We start from the raw sequence: 26,318 nt of genomic DNA, 5'->3' as shown, positions 1-26,318 counted from the left end.
TGGTAAAATTCGGATTAAATTGACAGCAAAAGAAATATCAGATTATCTGATGTTCTACTGAACTGGAACTATTTGCTTAGTTTTAATTGGAGATTACAATAAAGGTAAAAAGAATGTGATGCAATTTTCACTGTTTCAAAATCTCCATTACATAAAAGCTTTAGGAAAAGAATTATCCTGGATAATCAAATTTATAGATAATAAAAAGCTCATCAGTATTCAATTTTTAAATTTTTCCTTAATTTTAGCTACTTTGGAAATAATATTTTAAAACTTGTATTACAACTACACACCAACTAGAATGTTTAAATTAAAAAGATCAACAATATCAAGGGTTGATGGGGATATAAAGCAATGAACACTCAGATATTGCTGGTGAAAATGGAAAATGGTACAACCATTCTGAGAAAAAATTGGCAAGTCCTTATAAAGTTAAATACGTACTTTCCATAACACTGAGCAGTTCTACTCCTAGATAATTATACATGAAAAAAATGAAAACTTTGTACAGAATATTAACATCAGCTTCATTCATAAAAAACAAAAACTGGAAACAACTCAATATCCGGAAACAGGTGAACAGATAAACTGTAGTATATCCACACAATAGAATATTATTCAACAATAAAAAATAAAAGTACTAATAAGCACAACATAGGCAAATCTCAAAATTATTACACCCAGAAAAAGAATCCAGGCACAAATGGGAACATACTGTACAATGAGTATGGGTACAGTCCTTTCATATGAAATTCTAGAAAAGGCGCAACTAATCCTTAATGTCACAAAGTAGGTCAGAGGCTGCCTGGGGACAGGAGTAGGGATGTTGGGAAAAAACTACAAAGGAAAATGAGAAAACTTTCTGGAGTAATCAAAAATTTCTATATCTTAATGGTGCTATGTACATGATTAAGTACATTTGTTAAAACTTATTGAACTGTTCACTTAAAAATGGTTAATTTTAGCCTGGCCGGGCGTGGCTCAGCGGTTGAGTGTCGACCTAGGATCCAGGTGATTGGGTTCGATTCCTGGTCAGGGCACATGCCTGGGTTGCGAGCTCTATCCCCAGTCAGGGGCGTGCAGGAGGCAGCCGATCAATGACTCTCTCATCATTGATGTTTCTATCTCTCCCCCTCTCCCTTCCTCTCTCTGAAATCAATAAAGATATATATATTTTTTAAATGGTTAATTTTAGCATTTGTAAATTATACCTCAATAAATTAGATTTTTAAATTATATTGCATACTTAATGTTTGTGAAACTGAGTATACTAATTATACATACAATGATTAATTGTTACAATGACTAAAAGTATACATTTCAATAAAATAAGTGAACATCAACTTTTTAATGTTTATATTAATATGGTCAATTTCTCAGGCACTAATGAGATGTAAAAGGTGGTTTGTCTCTATAGTAAATAACCTCCCACATACCATGCTTTTATAACTTGCATGCTTCTTCTTATGTTGTTTTTTATTTGCTTCTTTGCTGTAAGGCCTGTTGAACCTAACCGCTCTCAATTTGTCTATTTTCAATAACTTCAGTCTTTTTAAAAATTCTTTTAAAAGTTGGGAAATGAAGTAACTAAAGGTATCAAAATTGATTGTTCTTTTTTTAAATTCATCTTTATTGTTGAAAATATTACAGATGTCCCCTTTTCTTCCATCACTAACCCCCTCCACCCCACTCCCATTCCCTCCTCAAGCTTTCACTGCACTATTTTCTGTGTCCATGGGTTATGTATATATGCATGTAAGTTCTTCAGTTAATCTCTTCCCACCCCCAACCTCTTCCCTCTCATATACATCAGTCCGTTGCATGCTTCAATGTCTCTAGGTCTATTTCGTTCATCAGTTTACTTTGTTTACTAGATTCCACATATAAGTGAAATCATGAGATATTTGTCTGTCTCTGACTGGCTTATTTCACTTAGCATAATACTCTCCAGTTCCCTCCATGCTATCCCAAAGGATAAAAGATCCTTCTTTTTTACAGCTGCATAGTATTCCACTGTGTAAATGTACAGTTTTTTTTATCCACTCATCTATTGATGGGTACTTGGGCTGTTTCCAGATCTTAGCTATTGTAAATAATGCTGCTATGAACATAGGAGTGCACATATTCTTTCTGATTGGTGTTTCAGGCTTCTTAGAATATATATCTAGAAGTGGGATTCCTGGTCAAATGGCAGTTCCATTTCTACTTTTTTGAGTAAACTCTACACTGTTTTCCATAGTGGTTGTACATGAATATGTTCTTAAATGCCCCTTAGTAGATGAGTGGGTAAAAAAATTATGGTAAATTTACACAATGGAATACTATGCAGCTGTAAAAAAGAAGGATCTCTTACCCTCTGAGACAGCATGGAGGGACCTGGAGAATCTTATGATACGCAAAATAAGCCAGTCAGTGAAAGACAAGTATCACATGATCTCACTTACATGTGGAATCTAATGAACAAAATAAAATGATGAACAAAACAGACCTAGAGACACTGAAACATGCAACAGACTGATGAATTTCAGAGGGAAGGGGGTAGAGGTGGGAAGAGATTAACCAAAGAACTTATATGCATATATGCATCACCCATGGATAGATAATAATGCGGTAAAGGCCTGGGGAGAGGGGCAATGGGGGAAAAAAGAGGGACATCTGTAATACTTTCAACAATAAAGATACGTTTTTAAAAAACTGAATATGTTCTTTATTCATTTTTTTAAAAGAGCAAATTTTTATTAGGATATAGCCAATACAATTCAACACAAATTCATTTGAAATAAAAAATGCCTAAATGAAACATTATATAAATTGGTTCTGATTTTTAAGAACCTGAGGAACTTTCCTATGAGCAAAATGTGTGAGCTTTATATCAGATGATTTATAAAACCTGTTGTTGCTGCTATTATTCTAGCCACATTCCAATTAACTCTATATTTAGATAAAGTATTTTTTCCTCTTCATACTCATTTACCTAGGGAAGAAAACTAAATATTTCTTCTAAACTTGAGACTATTAAATAATATTTTAATCACCTATTTGACTTAGTTCTTTAGAAGGAACCAGATTACAGATAAGATCAACATTATAAAACTGGATGATTCATTCACCAGCAAATATTTTTGTATATCTCTGCAAAGGAATTGACCAGTTTCCAACTAGAAGAGTCCTAGAAGTAAAAATTCTGGATTCTTCAAGCACTTAAGATTGTATATACATTATATATTAAATAAGTTACGTAAGATTTTACATGTAAAATATATAAATACATGGAAAGAGTTTGTACTTTTATTATAACCAGTAATGTCCACTTAGTCTGATCTTATACCTGGATGCAACCAAGAATTGCAAGAGAGAAAGAATTTAGAAGATTAGAATCAATTACAAAATCCTACTTTTTAATCATTTTGTTCACTTTTTAAAACAGCAAATTTTATTAGGACACACCAAAAACAATTTAACACAGTCATTTGATATGGTAAATGCCTAAATGAAAAACATCAGTATAATCACCAAATTCACAATCATTTAAAAATAATATCTTTATCTTCATTTAGGTTTCTTTTAATCTTCTAATTTGTTTTTTATTATCTTCCAAAACTTGAGATCTCTAATAATTTTTCAAAACATATTCATTATGCAACTACCACAGTTATGACATTGGACATACAGTGCTGAAACCGGAAACAAAAACAAACCTGTCTTCCAGGGACTTATACTCTATTATTTCCATAAAAAGCATGAATTTTGATGTTGAACATTCAACAGTTGGAATACATACTCGAGGAGTATAGCTGTGGGTGACTTGCTTAAATCTAATCAAACCTCAGTTTTTACTAAAATGAGGATGTTATTAATAGTGTCCAATCATATAGTCACCATGAAAATTAACAGTTAGGATTCTCTTATATAATCAGCATGGTGCCTGGCATTAAACCCACTGAATCAGTTAACTATCAGCAGCAGCATTACTATTTTCAGTGAATCTAGCACTCATTCCACTACACCATATCTGTCTCAACACTATCCACTATCTGATCCTCTGACCATTTCCATACCATAAATATCCATCCTTGGAATACTGGAATTTTATAGCCCTGTTTTGCTTTGTTTTAAGAAAAAGGGTTTTTTTTACTCTTAATCTCTGGCAACCACTGATCTGACCTCAGTTCCTCTCCCAGGATGTCATACAAATGGAATTAGCCTTTTTTGTCTGGCTTCTTTCACTCAGAATAATGCCTTAGAACTCATCCATGTTGTTGTATCTATTAGCGTTTATTCATTTTAATTGCTGAATATGCCACAATTTGTTTATCCATTCCAACAGCTGAATACACTGTTATAAATAAGGCTACTAACCCTAAACAGCTAACTACAGATCTTTAAGTACATCTATGTTTTCACTTTTTTTTTTTTTTTTAATATATCTTTATTGATTTCAGAGAGAGGAAAGGAGAGGGAGAGAGAAAGATAGAAACATCAATGATGAGAGAGTCATTGATCGAGCCCACAACCCGGGCATGTGCCCTGACCGGGAATCGAACCCCGATCGTCTGGATCCTAGGTTGATGCTCAACCGCTGAGCCACGCCCAGCTGGGCTATGTTTTCATTTCTTTGGGGCAAATACCTAGTTGGGAAATGGCTAAATTATATGTTAAATATAAGTTTAAGTTTATAAGAAACTGATAAACCATTTTCCAGTGTGTAGCTGCACCATTTTGCATTCCCATCAGCAACAAAGTAGAGTACCAGTTGCTTCACATCCTCACCAGCACTTATTTTTTGTTTGCTTTTTATCTATTCTAGTAGATGTGTAGTGGTACACTTTCCCAAGGACGAAGGACATTGAGTACTTTTTCAAATCTTACTCAACATCCATATCACTACTTTGGTGAAAGGTCTTTTTAAATCTTTTGCCAATTTCTATTCGGTTTGTCTTATTTGTAAAATAATTGTAAGAGTTATTTATATATTCTAGACTCAAATCCTTTAATAGATATGTGCGTTATAAAAACTTTCACTCAGTCTGTGGCTAGTCTTTTCATTTTCTTAACAGGATATTTCAAAGAGTGTAAGGTTTTTTTTATTTGGATAAATCTCAATTTATTAATTTCTTTTACAGATTATGCTTACAGTGGTATTATCTATGAAATCTCTGCCTAACCCCAGGTCACAAAGGTTTTCTCTTATGTCATCTTTTACAAGTTTAGGTCTATGATTCATCCAAGTTAATTTTTATAAATGGTTCGAGGCAGGGATTGAAGTTCATTTTCTGCCTATAGATGTCCAATTGCTCCAGCATCATTTGCTGAAAGGAATATCTTTCCTTCACTGAATCACCTTTGCACCTCTGTGTGCAAAGATTTACTATATACATGTTAATTCTATTTCTGGGTTCTCTGTTCTGTTCCATTGACCTACTAGTCTTTCTTTCACCTACAATATATGTTTTGTTCTTTTTTAGTTCAATTTATTCAAAATTTTTCAATCTGAAAAAGACATCTGATTCATCTCTCATTGTTCAGATGAAGAAATTAAAGACCAGAAAGCTTACTGCTTCATTTTTTTAAAAGATAATTCCTAATTACATTGCTATATGATGTTCCTAAAATTTTTACAACTGAAATCCTTCATCTCATTACCCCACCAAGAGTTCTATACTCAACTGCTGTACTATTCTGTATTCTTGATTTCTATTTTGAGAAGGTTAAAGAATCACAATACCTAAAGCCTCAACATTCTTCTCCACATCAAATAATTTCTCATTACCATATCTCCCAGTCTTCCTTAAAAATGTCTTTGCATCTTCAATTTAAGTTTCTCTTCTCTTCTGATTCTGACAAATGGGCATTCTCCTCCACTCTCAAATTAACAACTCTAACCCCTCCCTACCTCCCACTTTGGATCATACTGCCTCTCATCTCCTTCAAGACCTAGTTTATTAATTCCTCTCTCTGTGTCTTTTATAATTTCTTCAACAATTTTCTTCCTAGGCTTCTTTCCCTCTGGTCACAAATAAGCTTGCATCACCTTAAAAAATAACCCATTATCTATACCTGGACATTATTAATTTACTGTCCTCACTACACATACAAACTTTTCACTATCCTCACTATTTACACACACACACACTCACCACATACACTCTCACAGTACACACATACTGCATTCACTAAACACATACTCTCACTATACAAGCACTATTCTACTAAGGCTCTTCAAAGATCTCTGTCTTTCATAGGAAAGAAAGAAATAAAACTGTCACTATTTACCGATGAGATGATACTATATATAGAGAACCAAAAGAATCTACCAAAAAATTAGCAATTAATAAAAGAATTCAATAAAGTAGCAGGATACAAAATATTCAGAAATCAGTCACATTCCTATACACTAATAATGAACAATCAGAAGGAAAAATAAAGAAACCAATCCCATGTACAACTGCATGAAAAAGAATAAAATGCCTAGGATTAAACTTAACCAAGAAGGTGAAAGACCTGTACTCTTAAAAATGTAAGACGATGAAGAAAGAAATTAAAGAGGATTCAAATAAATGGAAGGATATACCATATTCATAGATTGGAAGGATTAATGTTGTTAAAATGTTCATGTTACCCAAAGCAATTCAGATTTAATACAATTAAATGCAATTCCTATGAAAACACCAATGTCACTCTTCTTAGAACTAGAACAACTAATCCCAAAACTTCTATGGAACCACAAAATACCCCAGATAACCAAAGCAATCTTGAGAAAGAATAACAAAGTTGGAGGTATCACACTCCCTGATCCCAAACTATACTACAAAGCTATAATAATCAAAATAGTATGGTACTGGCACAAAAACAGGCACAGATCAATGGAACAAAATAGAGAGCCTAGAAATAAATCCTCACTTATATGGCCAACACATCTATGAAAAGGAGGTAAAAATATACACTGGAGTAAAGAAAGAATCTTCAACGAGTGATCTTGGGAAAACTAGACAGATACATGCACACATAAAGAAGAAACTAGACCTCTCTCTTATACCATTTACAAAAAATAAACTCAAAATAGGTTAAAGACTTAAATGTAAGGCCTGAAATCATAACTCCTAGAAGAAAACATAGGAAGTAAACTACTTGACATCAGTCTGAGTAATATCTTTTGGATACATCCCCTCGAGCAAGAGAAACAAAAGCAAAAATAAATACGACTAACTCAAACTAAAAAGCTTTTGCACAACAAAGGAAACCTTCAACAAAACAAAAGACAGCCTACTGAATGGGAGAATACATTCACAAATGGTATATCCAGTAAGGCGTTGATATTCAAAATATATAGGAAATTCATAAAACTCAATAACAAAAAATAAACAATCCAATAAAAAATGGGCAGAGGCCCGGCCAGGGTGACTCAGTGGCTGAGCATCGACCCATGAACCAAGAGGTCACTGGTTCAATTCCTGATCAGGGCACATGCCCAGATTGCAGGCTTGATCCTCAGTGGGGGGCATGCAGGAGGCAGCCGATAAATGTTTCTCTCTCATCGATGTTTCTATCTATCCCTCTCCCTTTCCCTCTCTCTAAAATCAATAAAAACATACTTTAAAAAAAGGAAAAAGAAAAATGGGCAGAGGACACAAAATAAGCATATCTCTGAAAAAGACACAGATGGCCAGCAGACATGAAAAGATGTTCAACATCACTAATCATCTGGGAAAAGCAAATCAAAACCTCACACCAGTCAGAATAGTTATTATCAATAAATCAATAAGTAATATGTTGACAAGGATGTGGAGAAAAAAGAACCTTTGTGTACTGTTGGTGAGACTGCAAACCAGTACAGCCCCTACAGAAAACAGTATGGAGATTCCTCAAAAACTAAAAATAGAAATACCGTATGACCCAACAATTCCACTTCTGGTTATATATCCAAACAAAAGATGAACACTAATTTGAAAATATATATGCACCCCTATGTACATTGCAGCATTATTTACAATAGCCAAGTTACAGAAGCAACCTAGGTGATTTTAATACATAAAAATGGAATATTATACTGCAATAAAAAGAATAAAATCTTGACATTTTCAGCAACACAGATGGATCAGTAGAGTATTAGGCTAAGTGAAGTAAGTCAGGCAAAGAAAGATAAATTACCATATGGTCTCACTTATAGATGGAATAAAAAACCAAAACAAAACAAAAACACAGAAACAGAGACCAAAGGAATACTTACTAGAAGGGAGGGGATGGGGAGAATGAGTGAAAAAGGGAAGTGAAATATAGTCAATAATACTGTGAAAATTTTACACAGTATGGTGACAGATGATTATTAGAATTAGTGGGGTGATCACACTAATATAAATCTCAAAGGTATAGAAAGGTATAGAAATCTCAAATCTGAACACCTGAAACTAATATAACCAATATAAGATTATATACCAAATATACTTAATTTTTTAAGTGTTATTTCAAAAAAAGTTCTCTTTCTAAGTTGAATGGCCTTTTTTGGTTTCATCCAAAAAGACTTCTATGTAGCACCTGGCACTTATAGTAAAAAATTTTTCCTTAGATTTTAAAATACTGCAACATCTTCATTCTCTTCTCTTTCTCTTACAACATTTTCAGTGTCTCCTAACTTCAAGGGCTTTTTACCACCACAGATAGCTTTTCCTCAGCTATCTTTACCACCAAAGATAGCTTTTCCGCCCAGCTGGGGGTGGCTCAGCGGTTGAGCGTTGACCTGGGATTCACGCAGTTGGGGTTCGATTCCCGGTCAGGGCACATGCCCGGTTGTGGGCTTGACCAATGACTCATCATTGATGTTTCTGTCTCTCTCTCTCCCTCTCCTTTCCTCTCTCTGGAAATCAATAAAGATATATATAAAAAAAAAATAGCTTTTCCTCAGCTATCTCATCCATTTCCATAGCATCCCCATCACCTCCATACAGACTATTCATACAACTCATTCTACTTTCCAGCCAGCCCTAATTGGTCTCCCCAAGATACAAGTCTTATTTTCTGATGGCAACTTAAAATCTAAAATCTTTAACTGATGTGTTTTCTTGAAAATTTAGATGAGAATTATGAAAAGGACTCAGAACAGCACCTTAAATTTGTTAAAAAAGAGGAAAAATAATTCTTCTTACCAAGCTAAAAGAATTACCAAAAAGAAATAGTAAAGTCTGAAGGCGAAAAATAATCAAAGGACAAGAAAAAGCATTTTTCAAAAGAAAAAAACAGTACTTTCCAAAAAACATATTTAGAAAATACTGAACTTCCGAATAGTGCCAATGAAGGAAATTTTGTTATTATAAATTGAGATCCTTAAGAGTTCAGTTTAGGTGCTTGCCCTTAGGTCTCCAGCCTGACAATCAATCTTGCTTGTTTCTGGATCCAGAGCCTCAGACAAGTCCCATCTATCTCACATGAGTACTTTCTAGGAGACAGGGTGCTGCCCTGCCCCACCTTGCCCTGGACTCTCCCCACTTTGGGTCTGTCTGCCGGCCACAAGGCCTGGCCGGGATGACAGACAAGGGACAATGACGATGGCAATGACTCTGATTGCTCCCCTTATGGACACTGGGGCAGTAGATAAACAGCCCAGGCTCTGGGCCCCTCCCCCCCCAAAAAAGTTCAGTTTATATCTAAGAATTTATCGAATGAAAACTGGAGAGTTGAGTCAAGACTTTAGTATAACAGATGTTCAAAGAAATATTTGTAATAGCAAAACAGGGGAAATAGCCTAAATCTCTTAAAATAAAATACTTAAATGAATGATGATAGAGCTTTATCATGGAATAATATGAAACCCTTAAAACAGTTAAAAGATTATTAAAACACAGAAAAATACCAAGATATGCTAAGAGAAAAAAACACACCAGAATACAAAAATCTATGTTTGTTTTTATTCTGATTTGGTGAAAAATTTTAAAAGGTAAGGCAAATTTATATCAAAATGTTAATTATCTCCAGGTCGTAGAATTACAAATGATTTTAATTTTCTTCATTAACCCTAGATACATTTTCCAAACTACCTACAATTACAAAATAGGGGGGGAAGTACTAAATTCATACAAAGCAAGATCAGTCATACTCTTGAGAAAAATCTTTAAAATACTTAAACTTTAGTTATAGTATCACTATAAAAGTCTACAATCAATATTTCAAGAGGCTACATACTAAGCTATCACTTAGTTTAGTTCACTTGAACTACCCTAATGATAACCCCTAATTAGTGAAGACTTGTACTTGTTTTTTCACAAAGTACTAACTTATAAAAGAGCTCCACCAAGTGGTGACATAAATCATCTTAGAAACATCAGGAAAATTGGCATCAGAAAATCAGGTTGTCTTATTGTTCATGCTATGATAAGTTAACTAGCATGAATTTAACTTGCAATTTTAAAAGTCAAAAATACTAATCTCTCAAATCTTCACATTTTAATATATTCACCACCACCAAGATGAAAATAAGTCATAAAATATGTTCTCTATCTCAAGATCAAAAGGATACATCCTTACACTTGATTCATAAGACTGTAATGAGTGATTAGCAATAAGGTTACAAGTTAAATACATTACAGAAACGTATTAGAGGAACATAGAGGATAAAAGCTGCCTTTCTCTTCTACTCCTGGATTTCCTCCTCAACATATTATATGTAGGAGCAAAAGGGATAAAATGCTAACATGCCAGAAAATTCCCCTCTCACTTGTGTAATAGCTGACAGCAGTTAATGTTAAGGACATTCTTTGATTTGCTGAGAAGAAATAAAAGGCAAGAGTGGCACAGCCAAGAACAGGAATGCAAAAGCTAACCTTGCTTGTACTCATCACATTTTTTGATACAACACACAGGGGTAAACACCAGCTGAATCAGCCATCCAGTTACACAATGGCTTTGTGGAGAGAGTTGACTCTACTCCCAGAAAAATATGTAACTGGCAAGTTCAGATTTACCTGGCCCTTGGCCCAAGAGATGAGCACCTAGGACTCCCTCTCTATCTACAGAACTCAGTGGGTAGACCTATCTAAGCACTTAATTGAACTGTGATTTACTTGCTTTCTCCCTTATTCATATCTCAACTAGTCCATAAGCATCTTGAAGGCAGAAGAATTATATCTAATTCACTGCTATACCCCCAAGAGCCTTGTACAGTGTCCATAGCGCTAACTTGATGTTAAATGTGTATTTAAAAAAAAAAAAAAAGGCAGTGGCAATAGCCATATCTCAATATAGGACAGAATGACTGTTTTGTGCCCCCCCCCCCAAAAAAAACATGCTCAGAGAAACAAGCAACAATTGAATCAATCACCAGTACAAAGTATAAGGCAATACTGTTGGTTAGTTCCCGTTCACACATTGGTAACAAACCAGTGAGTATCAGAAAGAGTAACTCAAATGAAGGAATATTACAGATCTTGTTTTCTAAACAGGTAATATAAAACTAACCTGGAACTTAAGTTTCTAGTGAAACTGTCTGCTTAGTACATGGAGTAAAAGGGCTGCAGACCCACCCAAGGTATAACCATATAGAAGAAAAAACTGCCATACTACTCAAACAGCCACTAATTAAATGGCTTGTCTGTGAAACATCTACAGAACTGATGTTAACACTCTGAGAAACAAGGGTGAAAAACACTGAGGAGAGAGGTCAATTTCTACAACTCATATTCAATTATGTGAATAAATGGTATCTTCCAAAGTCTGCACATCAAGCCCTGGTGGGTTTCGCTCAGTGGTTAGAGCATCATCTCATGGACTGAAGGGTCTATGGGTTCAATTTCAGTCAAGGGCATGTACCTCGGTTGCAGGCTCAATCTACAGACCCAGTCAGGGCACGTGTGGGAGGCAACTAATCGATGTGTCTCTCTCACATCAATATCTCTCTCTCTCTTTCTCCCTTCCACTCTCTCTGAAAATCAACAGAAAATATATCCTTGGGTGAGGATTAAAAAAAAAAGTCTGCACATCAACTCTTTCAACCATTATCACATACACTGCCCGATAAAAAAGGAAACATCATTTATGAATGAATGAGTTAGCATTAGAATGAAAGAGTTCCAAGTTGGAAAGGAAATGAAAGAGATCACTGATCATCAAGTCCTGTGGTATGGGAGTTTCTACAGTTCCAAGATATAAAATGATAATCTTTGGCAAATTTCCCAATATTTAAAAAAACTTAATAAAACCTGTACATTTACTTTCAATAAAGCCTCAGTAACTAAAATAGCAAATAATTTCCTTTTTCCAGAATTCACTGCAGCATGCTAACACAATTTATGTTGATAAAAAGCACTGGCTGGCAACTGGGTATGCCTTGAATAAAATTAGGAAAAATAATTATTTTTTAAAACTAAATTTATTGGAGTGATATTAATAAGTTTATATAGGTTTAGTGAAAAATAATTGCTTTTAAAATTTACCTTTATTGTTGAAAGTATTACAGATGTCCCCTTCCACCACCACAATTGATCCCCTCCACCCCATATACAGTCAACCCCATGGCCTTCCCCATACTATTGTCTGTGTCCATGAATTATGCATTTAGGCATATAAGTTCTTTGATTAATCTCTCCCCACCCACTCCCCCACCACCACCACCCTGCCCTCTCTCTGAGATCCCTCAGTCTGTTCCATGCTTCTATGTCTCTGGATCTATTTTGTTCATCAGTTTATTTTGTTCATTATTTCCACATATGAGTGAGATCATAGGATACTTGTCTTTCTCTGACTGGTTTATTTCACTTAGCACAATACACTCCAGTTCCATCCATGCTATGCCAAAGGGGAAGAGATACTTCTTTTTTACAGCTGCATAGTATTCCATGGTGTAAATGTATCACAGCTCTTTTATCCACTCATCTACTGATGGGCACTTGGGCTATTTCCAGATCTTAGCTATTTTAAATTGCGCTGCTATTAACAGAGGGGTGCGTAAGTTCTTTCTGATGGGTGTTTTGGGTTTCTTAGGATATATTTCTAAAAATGGGACCACTGTGACAAAAGGCAGTACCATATTTAATTTTTTGAGGAAACTCCATACTATTTTCCATAGTGGCTGTACTAGTCTGCATTCCCACCAGCAGTATACTAGGGTTCCCCTTTCTCCATATCCCCACCAGCACTTGTCTTTTGTCAATCTGTTAATGGTAGCCATTCTGACAAGTGTGAGGTGATTATTTTGTTGTCCTTTTAATTTGCATCTCTCTGATTAGGGACTTTGAGCATTTTTCATATGTCTCTTAGCCATCTCTATGTCCTCTTTGGAGAAGTGTCTATTTAGGTCTTTTGCCCATTTTTTAATTGCATTGTCTTCCTTTTGTTAAGTTGTATGAGTTCCTTATATATTTTGGATATTAACCCTTTATCAGATGTATCATTGGTAAATATGGTGTCCCATACAGTGGGCTCCCTTTTTGTTTTGTTGATGGTTTCTTTTGCTGAGAAGAAGCTTTTTATTTTGATACAGTTCCATTTGTTTATTTTCTCCTTTGTTTCTCTATCCCTAGATTTATCTACAAACATTGCTAAAAGAGATGTCTAAGACTTTGCTGCCTATGGTTTCTTCTATATTTTTATGGTTTCATGTCTTACATTTAAGTCTTTTATCCATTTTGAGTTTTTGTGTATGGTGTAAAAGTTGGTGATCTAGTTTCATTTTTTGCATTACCTGTCCAATTTTCCCAGCACTACTTATAGAAGAGACTGTCTTTACTCCATTGTATGCTCTTGCCTCCTTTGTCAAATACTATTTGAGTGTAATGGCTTGGTCGATTTCTGGGTTCTCTGTTCTGTCCCAATGATCTATATGTCTGTTCTTGTGCCAGTACCAGGCAGTTTTAATTACAGTGCTTTTGTAGTATAACTTGATATCTGGTATTGTGATGCCTCCAACTCTGTTCTTTCTCAAGACTGTTGTGGCTATTTGGAATCTTTTTTGGTTCCATATAAATTTTTGGAGTATTTGTTCTAGATCTGTGAAATATATCATTAGTATTTTAATAGGGTTTGGATTGAATCTATAGATTGCTTTAGGTAGTATGGACATTTTAATGATGTAAATTCTTCCAATCCATGAACATGGTATATTCTTCCACTTGTTTATATCTTTTTCTATCTCTTTTTGCAACGTCCTGTACTTGTCTGAGTACAGGTCTTTTACCTCCTTGGTTAAGTTTATTCTTAAGTATCTTAATTTTTTTGTTGCAATGGTAAATGGGGTTGTAAAAATGCCATCAATTTCTGGGTGTTAATTTTGTACCCTGCTACCTTGCCGAATTCATTTATTAAATCTAGTCATTTTTGGGTGGAGTCTTTAGGGTTTTCTATGTACAATATCATGTCATCTGCAAATAATGAGAGTTTTACTTCCTCCTTTCCAATTTGGATGCCTTTTATGCTTTCTTCCTGTCTGATCACTGTGGCTAGGACTTTCTGTACTGTATTGAGTAAGAGTGGTGAAAGAGGACACCCCTGTCTTGTTCCTGTTCTTAGAGGAAATGCATTTAGTTTTTTAAAAATAATTCTTTAGTTTGGTAGAGTTTCTGAAACAGACCCAAGGTTGAAGAAAATTAATAATGGGCATTTGTTTTTTGTTTTGTTTTAATATTTATTGTTGAAAATATTACAGATGTCCCCTTTTCACCCCCATTGATCCACTCCACCCCACACCCATCCCACTCCCAGGCGTTCCTCAGACCAATGTCTGTGTCCATGGGTTGTGCTTATAAACATATAAATTCTCTCCCCACCCACTCCCTCAACCCCACCTTCCCTCTGAGATCCCTCAGTCTGTTCCATGCTTCAATGTCTCTGGATCCATTTTGTTCATCAGTTTATTACATTCCACATATAAGTGAAATCATGTGGTGCTTGTCTTTCTCTGACTGGCTTACTTCACTTAGCATAATACTCTCCATTTCCCTCCATGCTGTCCCAAAGGATAAGAGATCCTTCTTTTTTTACAGCTGCATAGTATTCCATGGTATAAATGTACCACAGCTTTTTTATCCACTCATCTACTGATGGGTACCTGGGCTATTTCCAGATCTTAGGTATTGTTAATTGCACTACTATGAATATAGGGGTGAATAAGTTCTTTCTGAATGGTGTTTTGGATTTCTTAGGATATATTCCTAGAAGTGGGGTGACTGGGTCAAATGGAAGGTCAATTTTTAACTTTTTGAGGAAATTCTATATTGCTTTCCATAGTGGCTGCACCAGTCTGCATTCCCACCATTAGTGTACTGGGGTTCCCTTTTCTCCACATCCTTGCCAGCACTTGTAATTCATTGATTTGTTGATTATAGCCATTCTGACAAGTGTGAAATGATACTTCATTGTGGTTTTAATTTGCATCTCTCTGATGATTAGTGACTGAGCATTTTTTCATATGTTTCTTGGCCATCTGAATGTCCTCTTTGAAGAAGTGTCTATTTAGGTCTTTTGCCCATTTTTTAATTGGATGGTTTGTCTTCCTTTTGTTATGTTGTATGAGTTCTTTATATACTTTGGATATTAACTGTTTACCAGATGTATCACTGGCAAATATGTTCTCCCATACAGTGGGCTCCCTTTTCATTTTGCTGACGGTTTCTTTTGCTGTGCAGAAGCTTTTTATTTTGATGTAGTCCCATTTGTTTATTTTCTCCTTTGTTTCTCTTGCCCTAGGAAATGTATCAGCAAACATATTGCTACGAGAGATATCTGAGATTTTGCTGCCTATGTTTTCTTCTAAAATAAGGGGGTATTTGGTGGTTTCTGAGTGCAATACAATTCTCATGCAACTTACCTTAAAAAATACTTTGAATAATTTGAAAATTAAGGCACATATAAAAGAGGTAAAGTAAAACAGGAGCAAGAATAGGAATGTTTAAAAAAATATTTCACTTCAAAACCTTCCTAAATATTGAGGTCTCAGATAAACTTGATTATCTGTATATAGTCAAATAGGTACCAGAAATAACCACAAATCTGAACATCAAATATCATGGCTATCAGGCCTCTAAAATTATAATGCATATAATAATGAAACAAACTCCAAGTAAGATGAACTCAAAGAAATCCATACCAAGACACATTATAATCAAGTTGTCAAAAGACAAAAATAAGAGAGAATTTTGAAAGCACAGGAAAAAAGCAAGTCATCACGTACAAAGGATCTTCAATAAGATTATCAGCAGATTTCTTATTAGAAACTCTGTAGGCCAGGAAGCAGTGGGCTGATGTACTCAAAGTGCCAAAAGAAAAAACCAAAACTGTCAGCCAAGATTGCCATATCCAGCAAAACCATCCTTCAAAAGTGAGAGAAAAATAAAGACATTCTCAAATAAACAGAAGTTGAGGAAGTTCATTACAATGAGATATGCCCTGTGAGCAATGTTTCTAAATGGAGTCCTATAGGTTGAAATGAAAGGACAAAAGTCAGTAACTCGAAGTCATATGAAAAAATAAAGATCTCAGTAAAAGTTAATGGGCAATTATAAAAGTTATTATTGTAATAATGCTGTGTAAACGCACTTTTTGTTTTCTGCATAATTTAAGAGACTAACACTATAAAATTATTAGTTTATGATTCTGGACTCACAATGTATAAAGATGTAATTCTGTGACATTGATAACTAAAATGGGTGGTGATGGAGCCATTGAAGGAGCATAGTTTTTAATGTTATTGAAATTATGCTGAAATAAACTGAAATTAGATTGTTATAACTTTATGATGTAAAATGAAATTCCCACAGTAACTACAAAAAAAAAAAAAAAGCTAAAGAATATACACCAAAGGAAATAAGAAATAAATTTAAATATTTCACTACAAATACCTAAACACAAAAGAATTATTTAAAACAGAAAATCAAAAGAAAAAAATCATTGAAACCAAAATCTGGTTCTTTTTCTTTCATTCTTTTGGTTATTTTCTTTCTTTTTTTTTAATTTATTTCAGAGAGAGGAAGGGAGAGTCTTGGAAAGAGAGAGAAACATCAATGATGAGAGAAACATTGATCGGCTGCCTCCTGCATGCCCCCTACTGGGGATCGAGCCTGCAACCTGGGCATGTGCCCTGACCTGGAATCAAACCGTGACCTCCTGGTTCATAGATTGACGCTCAACCAGTGAGCCACACCAGCCGGGCCAAAAGCTGGTTCTTCAAAAAGAGCAATAAAATCAAAAAGCCTATAAATCAGATTAACTTAAAAAAAGAAAAAGACAAATTACTCATATCAGAACTGAAAAAGAGGAGATCACTACAAATCCCACAGAAATTAAGAAGATAAATACTGCAAGCAATTTTGTGCCAACACACTTGAAAATCTAGATGAAATGGACCAATTTCTCTGAAGACACAATCTGCCAAATTCTCACAAGAAATAGACAATCTGAATAGACCTACATTTATTAAAGAAATTGAACCAATAAGTAATAGCCATTCAAAACAGAAAGCAGCAGGCACAGATATAGTCACTGGTGAATTCTTACAAATGTTTAAGGAAGAAATCACACCAATTCTCAATAATCTTTTCCAGAAGATAGAAGCAAAGGAAATACTTCCTAATTCATTCTATAAGGCAAGCATTAGCATTAATACCAAACTGAAAGACATTATAAGGAGGAAAAAAAAAACACTGCAGATTATTCTATGATGAACATAGACACAAAAGTCCTCAACCAAATATTAGCAAATTGAATCCAACAATGTATAAAAAAATTATATACCAGGGCCAAGTGGGATTTATTTTAGGTATGCAACATTAAAAGCCAATAAATGTAATCCATTACATCAACAGGTTGAAGAAAAATGGCATGATCCTATCAACAGATGCAGGAAAAGCATTTGACAAAATCCAACACCATTAACACCATTATTGATAAAAACTCTCAACAAATTATGAATAGAGGAGCAAGTTCCTCAATTTAATAAAGAACACCTACAAAAATAACCTCCAGCTAATAATCATACTTAAAAGTGAGAAACTACAAGTTTTCCCATGAAAGATCAGGAATAAGGCAACATTACTTTTCAATATCATACTAAAGTCCTAGAAAGTGAAGTAAAACAAAACATAAGGCATACAGATTGGGTAGGAAGAAATGAAACTGTTTGAAATGATATAACTGTTCATTTAGAAAATCTGAAAGAACAAAAACAAAACTCCTCGAACTAAGTGATTATAGTAAAGTTTCAGGATACAAGACTAGTATATATAAGTCAATCAAGACTTTCCTACATATCAACAGTGAAAAAGTGGAATTTGAAATAAAAGACATAATACCATTCATATCAGCACTCTCACAAATGAAACACAAAATCTGAGAAAAACTACAACTCTGAAAAGGAAATCAAAAAAGAACTAAACAAATGGATAGGAAGAAAAATAATGTCAAAATATCAGTTCTTCCCAACTTTCTCTATAGATTTAACTCAATCTCAATCAAAATCCCAGCAAGTTATTTTGTGAATATCAACACACTGATTCTAAAGTTTATATGAAGAAGCAAAAGATCCTGAACAGCCAATATAATATTGAAAAAGGACAAACTTTAAGGATACTTCTTAACTTCACAAATTACTATAAAGCTACAGTAATTGATACAGCATAGTACTGGTAAAAGAATAAACAAATATATCAATGGAACAGATAAAAAGCCCAGAAATGGACCCACATAATACAGTCAACTGATGTTTTACAAAAGAGCAAAGGCAATACAATGGAGAAAAGCTACATATTCAACAAATAGTGCTAGGATAACTGTATATACAAGTGCAAAAAAAATTAATCTAGACCCAAACTTGATACCGTCTACAAAAACTAACTCAAAATGTATCAAAGGACTAAATATAAAATGTAAAACTATAAAATTCCTAGAAAATAACACAGGAGAAAATCTAGTTGACCCTGGGTTTGGCAATGACTTTTTTTCACTGACATATAATATTATAGTAATTACTGGTATACAACATGATTCAATATTTGTATATATTGTGAAATGATCCCCACAATAAGTCTAGTTAACATCCATCATCACACATAGTTATAACTTTTTTCTTGTGATAAGAACTTTTAAGATCTTCTCTCTTAGCAACTTTCAAATACACAATACAGTATTATTAACCGTAGTCCCCATTTTGTACTTATTCAAGTCATCACATGCCTTATAACTGGAAGTACATACATTTTTACCATCTTCACCCATTTTGCTTACCCCATCTCTGGCAACAACCAATCTGTTCTCTGTATCCATGAGTTTGATTTATTATTATAACTATAATTATTCCATATATCAGTGAGATCACACAATATTTGTCTTTGTATGACCGACTTATTTTGCTTAGTATAATGTCCTCAAGGTCCATTCATGTTGTCACAAATGGCAAGATTTTCTTCTTTTTTATGGCTAAATAATATCCGTGTGTGTGTGCACGCGCATGTACCACAATTTCTTTATCCATTCATCTATTGATGGACACTTAGGATGCTTCTATATCTTGGCTATTGTAAATAATGCAGCGATTTAACATGGGGATGCATATACCTTTTAAAGTTAGAGTTTTGTTTCCTTCAAATAAATTGTCAGAAGTGGAACTACTGGATCATATGATAGTTCTATTTTTTATTTTTTGAGGAACCTCCAAACTGTTGTCCATAGTAGCTACGTCAATTTACATTTCTATTCTCGTCTTTTTTATAACAGCCATTCTAACAGGTGAGAAATATCTCATTGTGGTTTTGATCTGCATTTCCCTGACGATTAGTGACATTGAGCACTTTTTCATGTACCTGTTGACCTTTGTGTGTCTTCTTTGAAAAAAATGTCTATTCAGTTCCTCTGCCCATTTTTTAGTCAGAATGCTTGCTTTTTTGCTATTGAATTATATGAGTTCCTTATATTATTTGGATATTAAGTTCTTAGATATATGATCTGCACATCCTTTCCCCCCATTCGGTAAGTTGCCTTTTCATTTCCTTGATGGTTTTCTTTGCTGTGCAGAAGCTTTTTAGTCTGACATAGTCCCACTTGTGTGCTTTTGCTTTTTTTGCCTTTGCTTTTGGTGTCAAATCCAAAAAATAATCGCCAGGACCAATCTCAAGGATCTTACTGCCTATGTTTTCTCTTAGTATTTTTATGGCTTCAGGTCTTATGTTCGAGTAATTTTCAGTTGATTTTTGTGTATGGTGTAAGACAGTGGTCTTCTTTAATTTTTTTGCATGTGGCTGTCCAGTTTTCCCAGTACCATTTATTGAATAGACTGTCCTCTATTCCTATTATACATCTGTAGCTCCTTGTGTCACAAATTAATTGAACATATGTTTGTGGGTTTATTTCTGAGGTATCTATCCTGTACCACTGATCCATGTGTCTGTTTTTATGCTAACCTCATGTTTTTATTACTATAGCTTTGTAATACAGTTTGAAATCAGAACGCATGATGGCAATGACTTTTTAGATACACCACCAAACGTATGATTCATAAAAGAACTGATAACCTGGACTTCATTAAAATTAAATATTTCTGTTCTGTGATAGACACTGTCAAGAGAAGACGAAGTTAAAACGCAGACTGACAGAAAATATTTGCTTAAGATATACCTGATAAAGAACTATTATCCAAAATACACAAGCAATTCTTAAAATTCAACAATAAGAAAACAAACATCCAGTTAAAAAAAATGGGCACAAAGTCTGAACAGACACCTCGCCAAAGAAGATACACAGATGACAAATAAGTAGATGAAAAGATGTTCAACACCATATGCCATTAGAGAATTGCAAATTCAAACAATGAGATACCACACCTATTAAGATGGCCAAAATCCAAACACTAACAACACCAAAGAATGGCAAAGATGTGGAGCAACAAAAACTTTCATTAACACCAGAAATGCAAAATGGTACAGTCACACTAGAGACAATTTGGTGGTTTCTTACCAAAATAACATACTCTTTCCATAAAATCCAGCAATCAAGCTCCTTGGTATTTAACCAAAGAGTTGAAAATGTATGTCCACACAAAAACCCACACATAGATATTTAGAGCAGCTTTATTCAAAATTGCCAAAACTCAAGATGAGAAATAATTACTTCTGGCTCACACAGGCTAGGAATACTGCCTATTCCCAATGGTCAGAGGAGAAAACATCATGATAATACAGGGGAGTATACATTAAAGGAAAGGAGCTTGCCTCAATAGTGAAGATTTAATGCTAGACAAGTGGTTGCCAACCCGGGATGATTTTCCATCCCAGTGGATATACGGCCATATGTCTAAAAAACAATTTTGGTTGTCACAACTAGGTGGGGTGTGCTACTCACATCAGTAGGTTAAAGCCAGAGATAATGCCTCTAAATATTCTACAATGCACAAGATAGCCTCCATAACAAGGAACTATATTCAGCCCAAAATGTCAATAATGGCAATCTTTGCCCTAGACTAAACTCTGCTCTAGTCCCATCAAATAAACCTTAAACATAAAACCTAAAAGAAACAACCTGTATCCAAGAAAAATAATCAAATTCCAGAACAAAGCTCAAGAATATTTAGAAAAATCAAAAATATTCAATACACAACATGGTAAAATTTACAATATATGGCAGTCACAAAAAAATGAAAGAAAATCGCCACACAAAGAAGAAGGAAAATAACCATAATAAGGTGAATTATTAATCAAATGTTTTAAACTCAGATACAGAATTATTAGATAAGGACATTAAAGCAGTTATTACAAATGTATCCTATATGTTCAAGAAGCTAGCACAGTAGTCAGCAAACTACAGTCAAATTCAGTCTCTCCGGTTTTGATACATTAAGTTTTACTGAAATACAGCCACATTAATTTGCATTTTATCTATGACTGTTTTCATACTACAATGGCAGAGTTGCATAACCAAAAACATTTATTGTCTGACCCTTTATAGAAAAAGTTTGCCAACTCCCTGAGTAGAACAAAGATTGAACATATTAAGTTGGCACATGAAATATATTTTTAAAAACACCTAAACTGTACTTCTGGTCAAGATGGCAGAGTAGGTAAAGAAGGTACTCATCTCCTTCCACAACCACATCAAAATTACAACTACAGAACCACCATCATTCAGAACCACCTGAAATCAAGCTGAATGGAAGTTCTACAACAACGAAATTAAAGAAGCCACATCAAGTCTGACAGGAGGGACAGAGGCACAGAAGGTCTGATACCAAACCCACATGTGGCAGATAAAAATCAGGAGGGATATCTCAGCTGTGGAGGTGCCCCCTGAGGAGTGAGGGGTCCCAGTCCCACAATAAGCCTCCCAACTCAGGGTTCCAGTGCCAGGAAGAGAAGTCCCCATAACTGCTGGCTGAAAAAATCAGCATGCATTGAGGAGGGAAGCTTAGGCTGCTGAACTCCCAGGCAGTTCCTCTTAAAGGGCCCATGCACAGACTTACTTGGACTCACTCCCTCAGCTCCAGTGCAGGAGCAGCAGCTTGAAAGGCACCTGAGACATAAAGGGAGGCACTGAATTGTTTGGCATCAGGGCGAGAGCTGGAGGGGCAGCTTTCTCCCAGACAGAAGTGCTGGCAGAAGCCAATATTCCTTTGATGAGCCCTTTCCCCACAGAGCCAGCAGAAGGGCACCATATCTGAGACTCCATCAACCTAGCTCACACTGTTTGCCCCACACTGGTGATTCCCTGAGACCCTGTCCCACCCAAATTTTGGGCCCACCCAAGCTATTTCCAGTGGCTTTACCATAAGAATGGCCTGTCTTAGCTCAAGCTTCAGATTTTCCTAAAATCTCTCCAGCAAGCAGCATCTGGCCTCAGCGAGCCCCATACCAAGGCACTGGCAGCCGCCAGCCTTGGTTCACAGCTTGGCCTTGCCTGGGTACCTCCAAACACAGCACAAGAAACAGCCATCTGCAGATCACTTTGTAGATTATGCCTGGTGGCCCCAGGCAGAACACAGGCAGTGGTTGACCCTGGCCTGCACCTCCCAGGAGGCCGCAGAGCCACTGCACCCAGTGGACAGCTCCAGACCATGTGGAAGCACCACCATCCAACCACCTACATAAGCGACACAGTCAAGAGGTGGACTCAGTAAGTACAGTATACGGCCAGCAGGCCAGATGTTCCCCACCCCTGTACTAGATGCAGAGTTCAAAACACTGGCTATAAGGATGCTCAAGGAACTTAGTGAGGGCCTCAACAGCATAAAAAAGAACCAGTCATAAGTGAATGATGCACTAACTGAAATAAAGAGTAACTTAAAGGGAATCAACAGAATAGGTGAAGTTGAGAATCAAACCACCAATTTGGAATATAAGAAAGCAAAAAATGCCCACTCAGAACAGCAAAAAGAAAAAAAAAATCCCAAAAAATGAGGGTAGTGTAAGGGGTGTCGGGAACAACTTCAAGCATACCACATTCACAAGGGGGGTGACAAGAAGAAACAGAGCAAGAAATTGAAAAACTATTTGAAAAAATAACGACAGAAAAGTTCCATAACTTGGTGAAGGAAACAGACATACAAGTAGAGGAAGTGCAGAGAGCCCCAAACAAGATGAATCCAAAAAGGCCAACATAATTAAAAAGCAAAAGGTTACAGACAAAGAGAGAATCTTAAAAGCAGCAAGAGAAAAGCAGTTAGTTACCTCTGAGGGAGCTCCCATAAGACTTTCAGCTGATTTCTCAAAAGTAACTTTGCAGGCCAGAAGGGAGTGGCAGGAAATATTCAAAGTAATGAAAAGCAATGACCTACACAAGATTACTCTATCCTGCAAAGCTATCATTTAGAATCAATAGACATATAAAGAGTCTCCCAGACAAGAAAAAGCTAAAGGAGTTCATCACCATCAAACCAGTATTATAGGAAATGTTAAAGGATCTTCTTGAAGAAGATAAAAAATATGAATAATAAAATGGCAATAAATATAGCTATCAACAATTGAATCCACAAAGAAAATGAACAAGCAGAACAGAAACAGACTCAAATACTGAGAATTTTTTGTTGGTTGCCAGATGGGAGGGGAAAGGGGGGAATGGAACCTCAGAGGGGAGGGGCGAGGGGGGAGTGGGGAGAGAGTAACCAAAGAACATATATGCATATATGCATAACCCACAGACACAAATAATAGTGCGGTGAAGGCCTGAGGAGTGGGAGTACGGGGTGGAGGTGGTCAATGGGGGGAAAAAGAGAGATATCTGTAATACTTTCAACAATAAAGATAAATTTTTTAAAAAAGGAAAAAAAAACCTAAATTGAACTTCTAGACAAGAAAGCTAAAAATCTGAGATGAAAAGCATACTGAATGAGATCAAGGGCAAATTAGATTGTTGCAGAAGAAAAAATAGCTGAACTTAAAGACAAGGCAGAAGGAATTCTCCAAAATGAAAAGTACAGCAAAGAAAATCAGGAACCAAAAACTGAACAGAGGACCGATAAACTATGGGAAAACGATGAACTATAGTTAAACATATGTATAACTGGAGATTCTAAAGGAAAGGAGTGAAAGGAAAGGGACCAAAACAAACTTTTTTTGAAGACATAATGGCCAAAATTTTTCCAAACTTTAACATTATAAACCTACAAATTCAAGAAGCGCAATGAACCTTAAGGCACGAAAATCTTAAAACACCACCAAAAAACATGTTTAAATTGCTTAAACTCCCTAGTGAGAAGAGAAGATCATAAAATATGGCATATTACATACAGAGGATCAATATAAAAATGGCAGCAGATTTCTCTTTGGAAACAATGCAAGCTAGAGCACGGTGGAACAACATCTTAAAGTACTGAGGGGAAAAAGTCAAGCTACAATTCTATAACCAGTGAAAATATCTTTCAGAAACCAAGGCAAAATAAAGACTATTTCAGACATACAAAGCTGACAGAAATCTCATCAGACCTGCACTATAAAAAATGTTAAGAAAAATCCTTCAAGCAGAAGGAAAATGATGCCAGATGGAAATCTAGACCTATATAAAAGAATGAAGAACACTGGAAATGGTACCTAAATGGCTAAAGATAAAGACTTTTTACTTATTACTTAAATTTTTTTCAATAATTGACTATTTAAAGTAAAAATAATAGCAGTGTATTATAGGGTTTATATCACATATAGAAGTAAAAAGGGTATGACAATAGAACAAAGACCAAGAGGAAAGAAATAGAAGCATAGTGATGTAAAGTTTTTATACTATACATAAAGTAGTAATACCGTTTGAAAGTACACTGAAATGTTTCAAATCTATGCTAAAAACTCTGAAACAATGACTGAAATAGTAAGGAAGTTACAGCTAATAAATCAACAAATGAGAAAAAGAGAAATCATCAAAATAGTCCATCTAAACAAAGGCACAAAAAGGGAAAAAAGAACAAAGAAGAGACAAATAGAACTAAATAGCAAGATGGTAGATTTAAACCCAACCATTATAACGGTATTTTTAGAAGACCTTCAACAAATGATTTATCAATGTAGCTTCATCAATTGTAACAAATATAGCACTCTTATGGGGATGCTGATAATGGGAAAGGCTATCCATATGTGGAGACAGCATATATAGATAATCTCTGTACCTTCTGCTAAGTTTTTCTGTGAACCTAAATTTTTTCTGCTAATTTTTTCTGCTCTTTAAAAAAAGTCTATTAAAAAGATGTACCATATCATTACCCATCAGGAAAATGTAAATTAAAACCACAATGAGATATCACTACACACCTATAAGAATGGCTAAAATGAAAATAGTAACACTATCAAATGTTGACAGAGATGCACAGAAGGATCACCACACATTTATGGGAAGAAATGTGACATGGTACAACCACTCTTGTAAAGTCTGGCAGTTTCTTATACAATTAAACATATGATCATACCACACAACCAGCATTTACTCGCCAGAAGAATGAAAACTGGTATCTACACAAAAACCTATACATGAGTGTTCATAGCAGTTTTATTCATAAAAGCTAAAATCTACAAACAATACAGATATCTTCCAATGAGTAAGTGGTTAAACGAACTGTGGTCTACCATGGAATACTACTCAGCAAAAAAAAAAAAAAAGGATTTCACTCTTATGTGGAATATAAAACTGAAAGCAACAAATGAACACACAAGACAAACAAAAACTCATAGACACAGACAACATAGGTTGCCATAGGGAAAGGATAAATGGGGTCAAATATATGGTGGCAAGAAATTTGACTTTGGGTGGTAAACACACAATGCAATATACAGATGATGTATTATAGAACTGTACCCTTGATAACTATCAATTTTATTAACCAATGTCTCCCCAATAAATTTAATAAAAAATATAAATAAATAAATAGGAACAAACTATTT

General features: G+C 35.1%; 1 protein-coding gene across 4 annotated transcripts in view; it reads right to left on the bottom strand.

Moving 5' to 3' along the window:
- The window catches only part of RB1 (RB transcriptional corepressor 1), a 140,275-nt gene that overhangs the window by 104,816 nt on the left and 9,141 nt on the right, over window positions 1-26,318 (bottom strand). The gene's annotated exons all lie outside the window — the stretch shown is intronic.

The sequence above is a fragment of the Miniopterus natalensis genome, chromosome 2, assembly GCF_054644295.1.
Source record: "Miniopterus natalensis isolate mMinNat1 chromosome 2, mMinNat1.hap1, whole genome shotgun sequence".
Taxonomy (NCBI): Eukaryota; Metazoa; Chordata; class Mammalia; order Chiroptera; family Miniopteridae; genus Miniopterus; species Miniopterus natalensis.
This window is presented reverse-complemented; position numbering and strand designations above follow the sequence as displayed.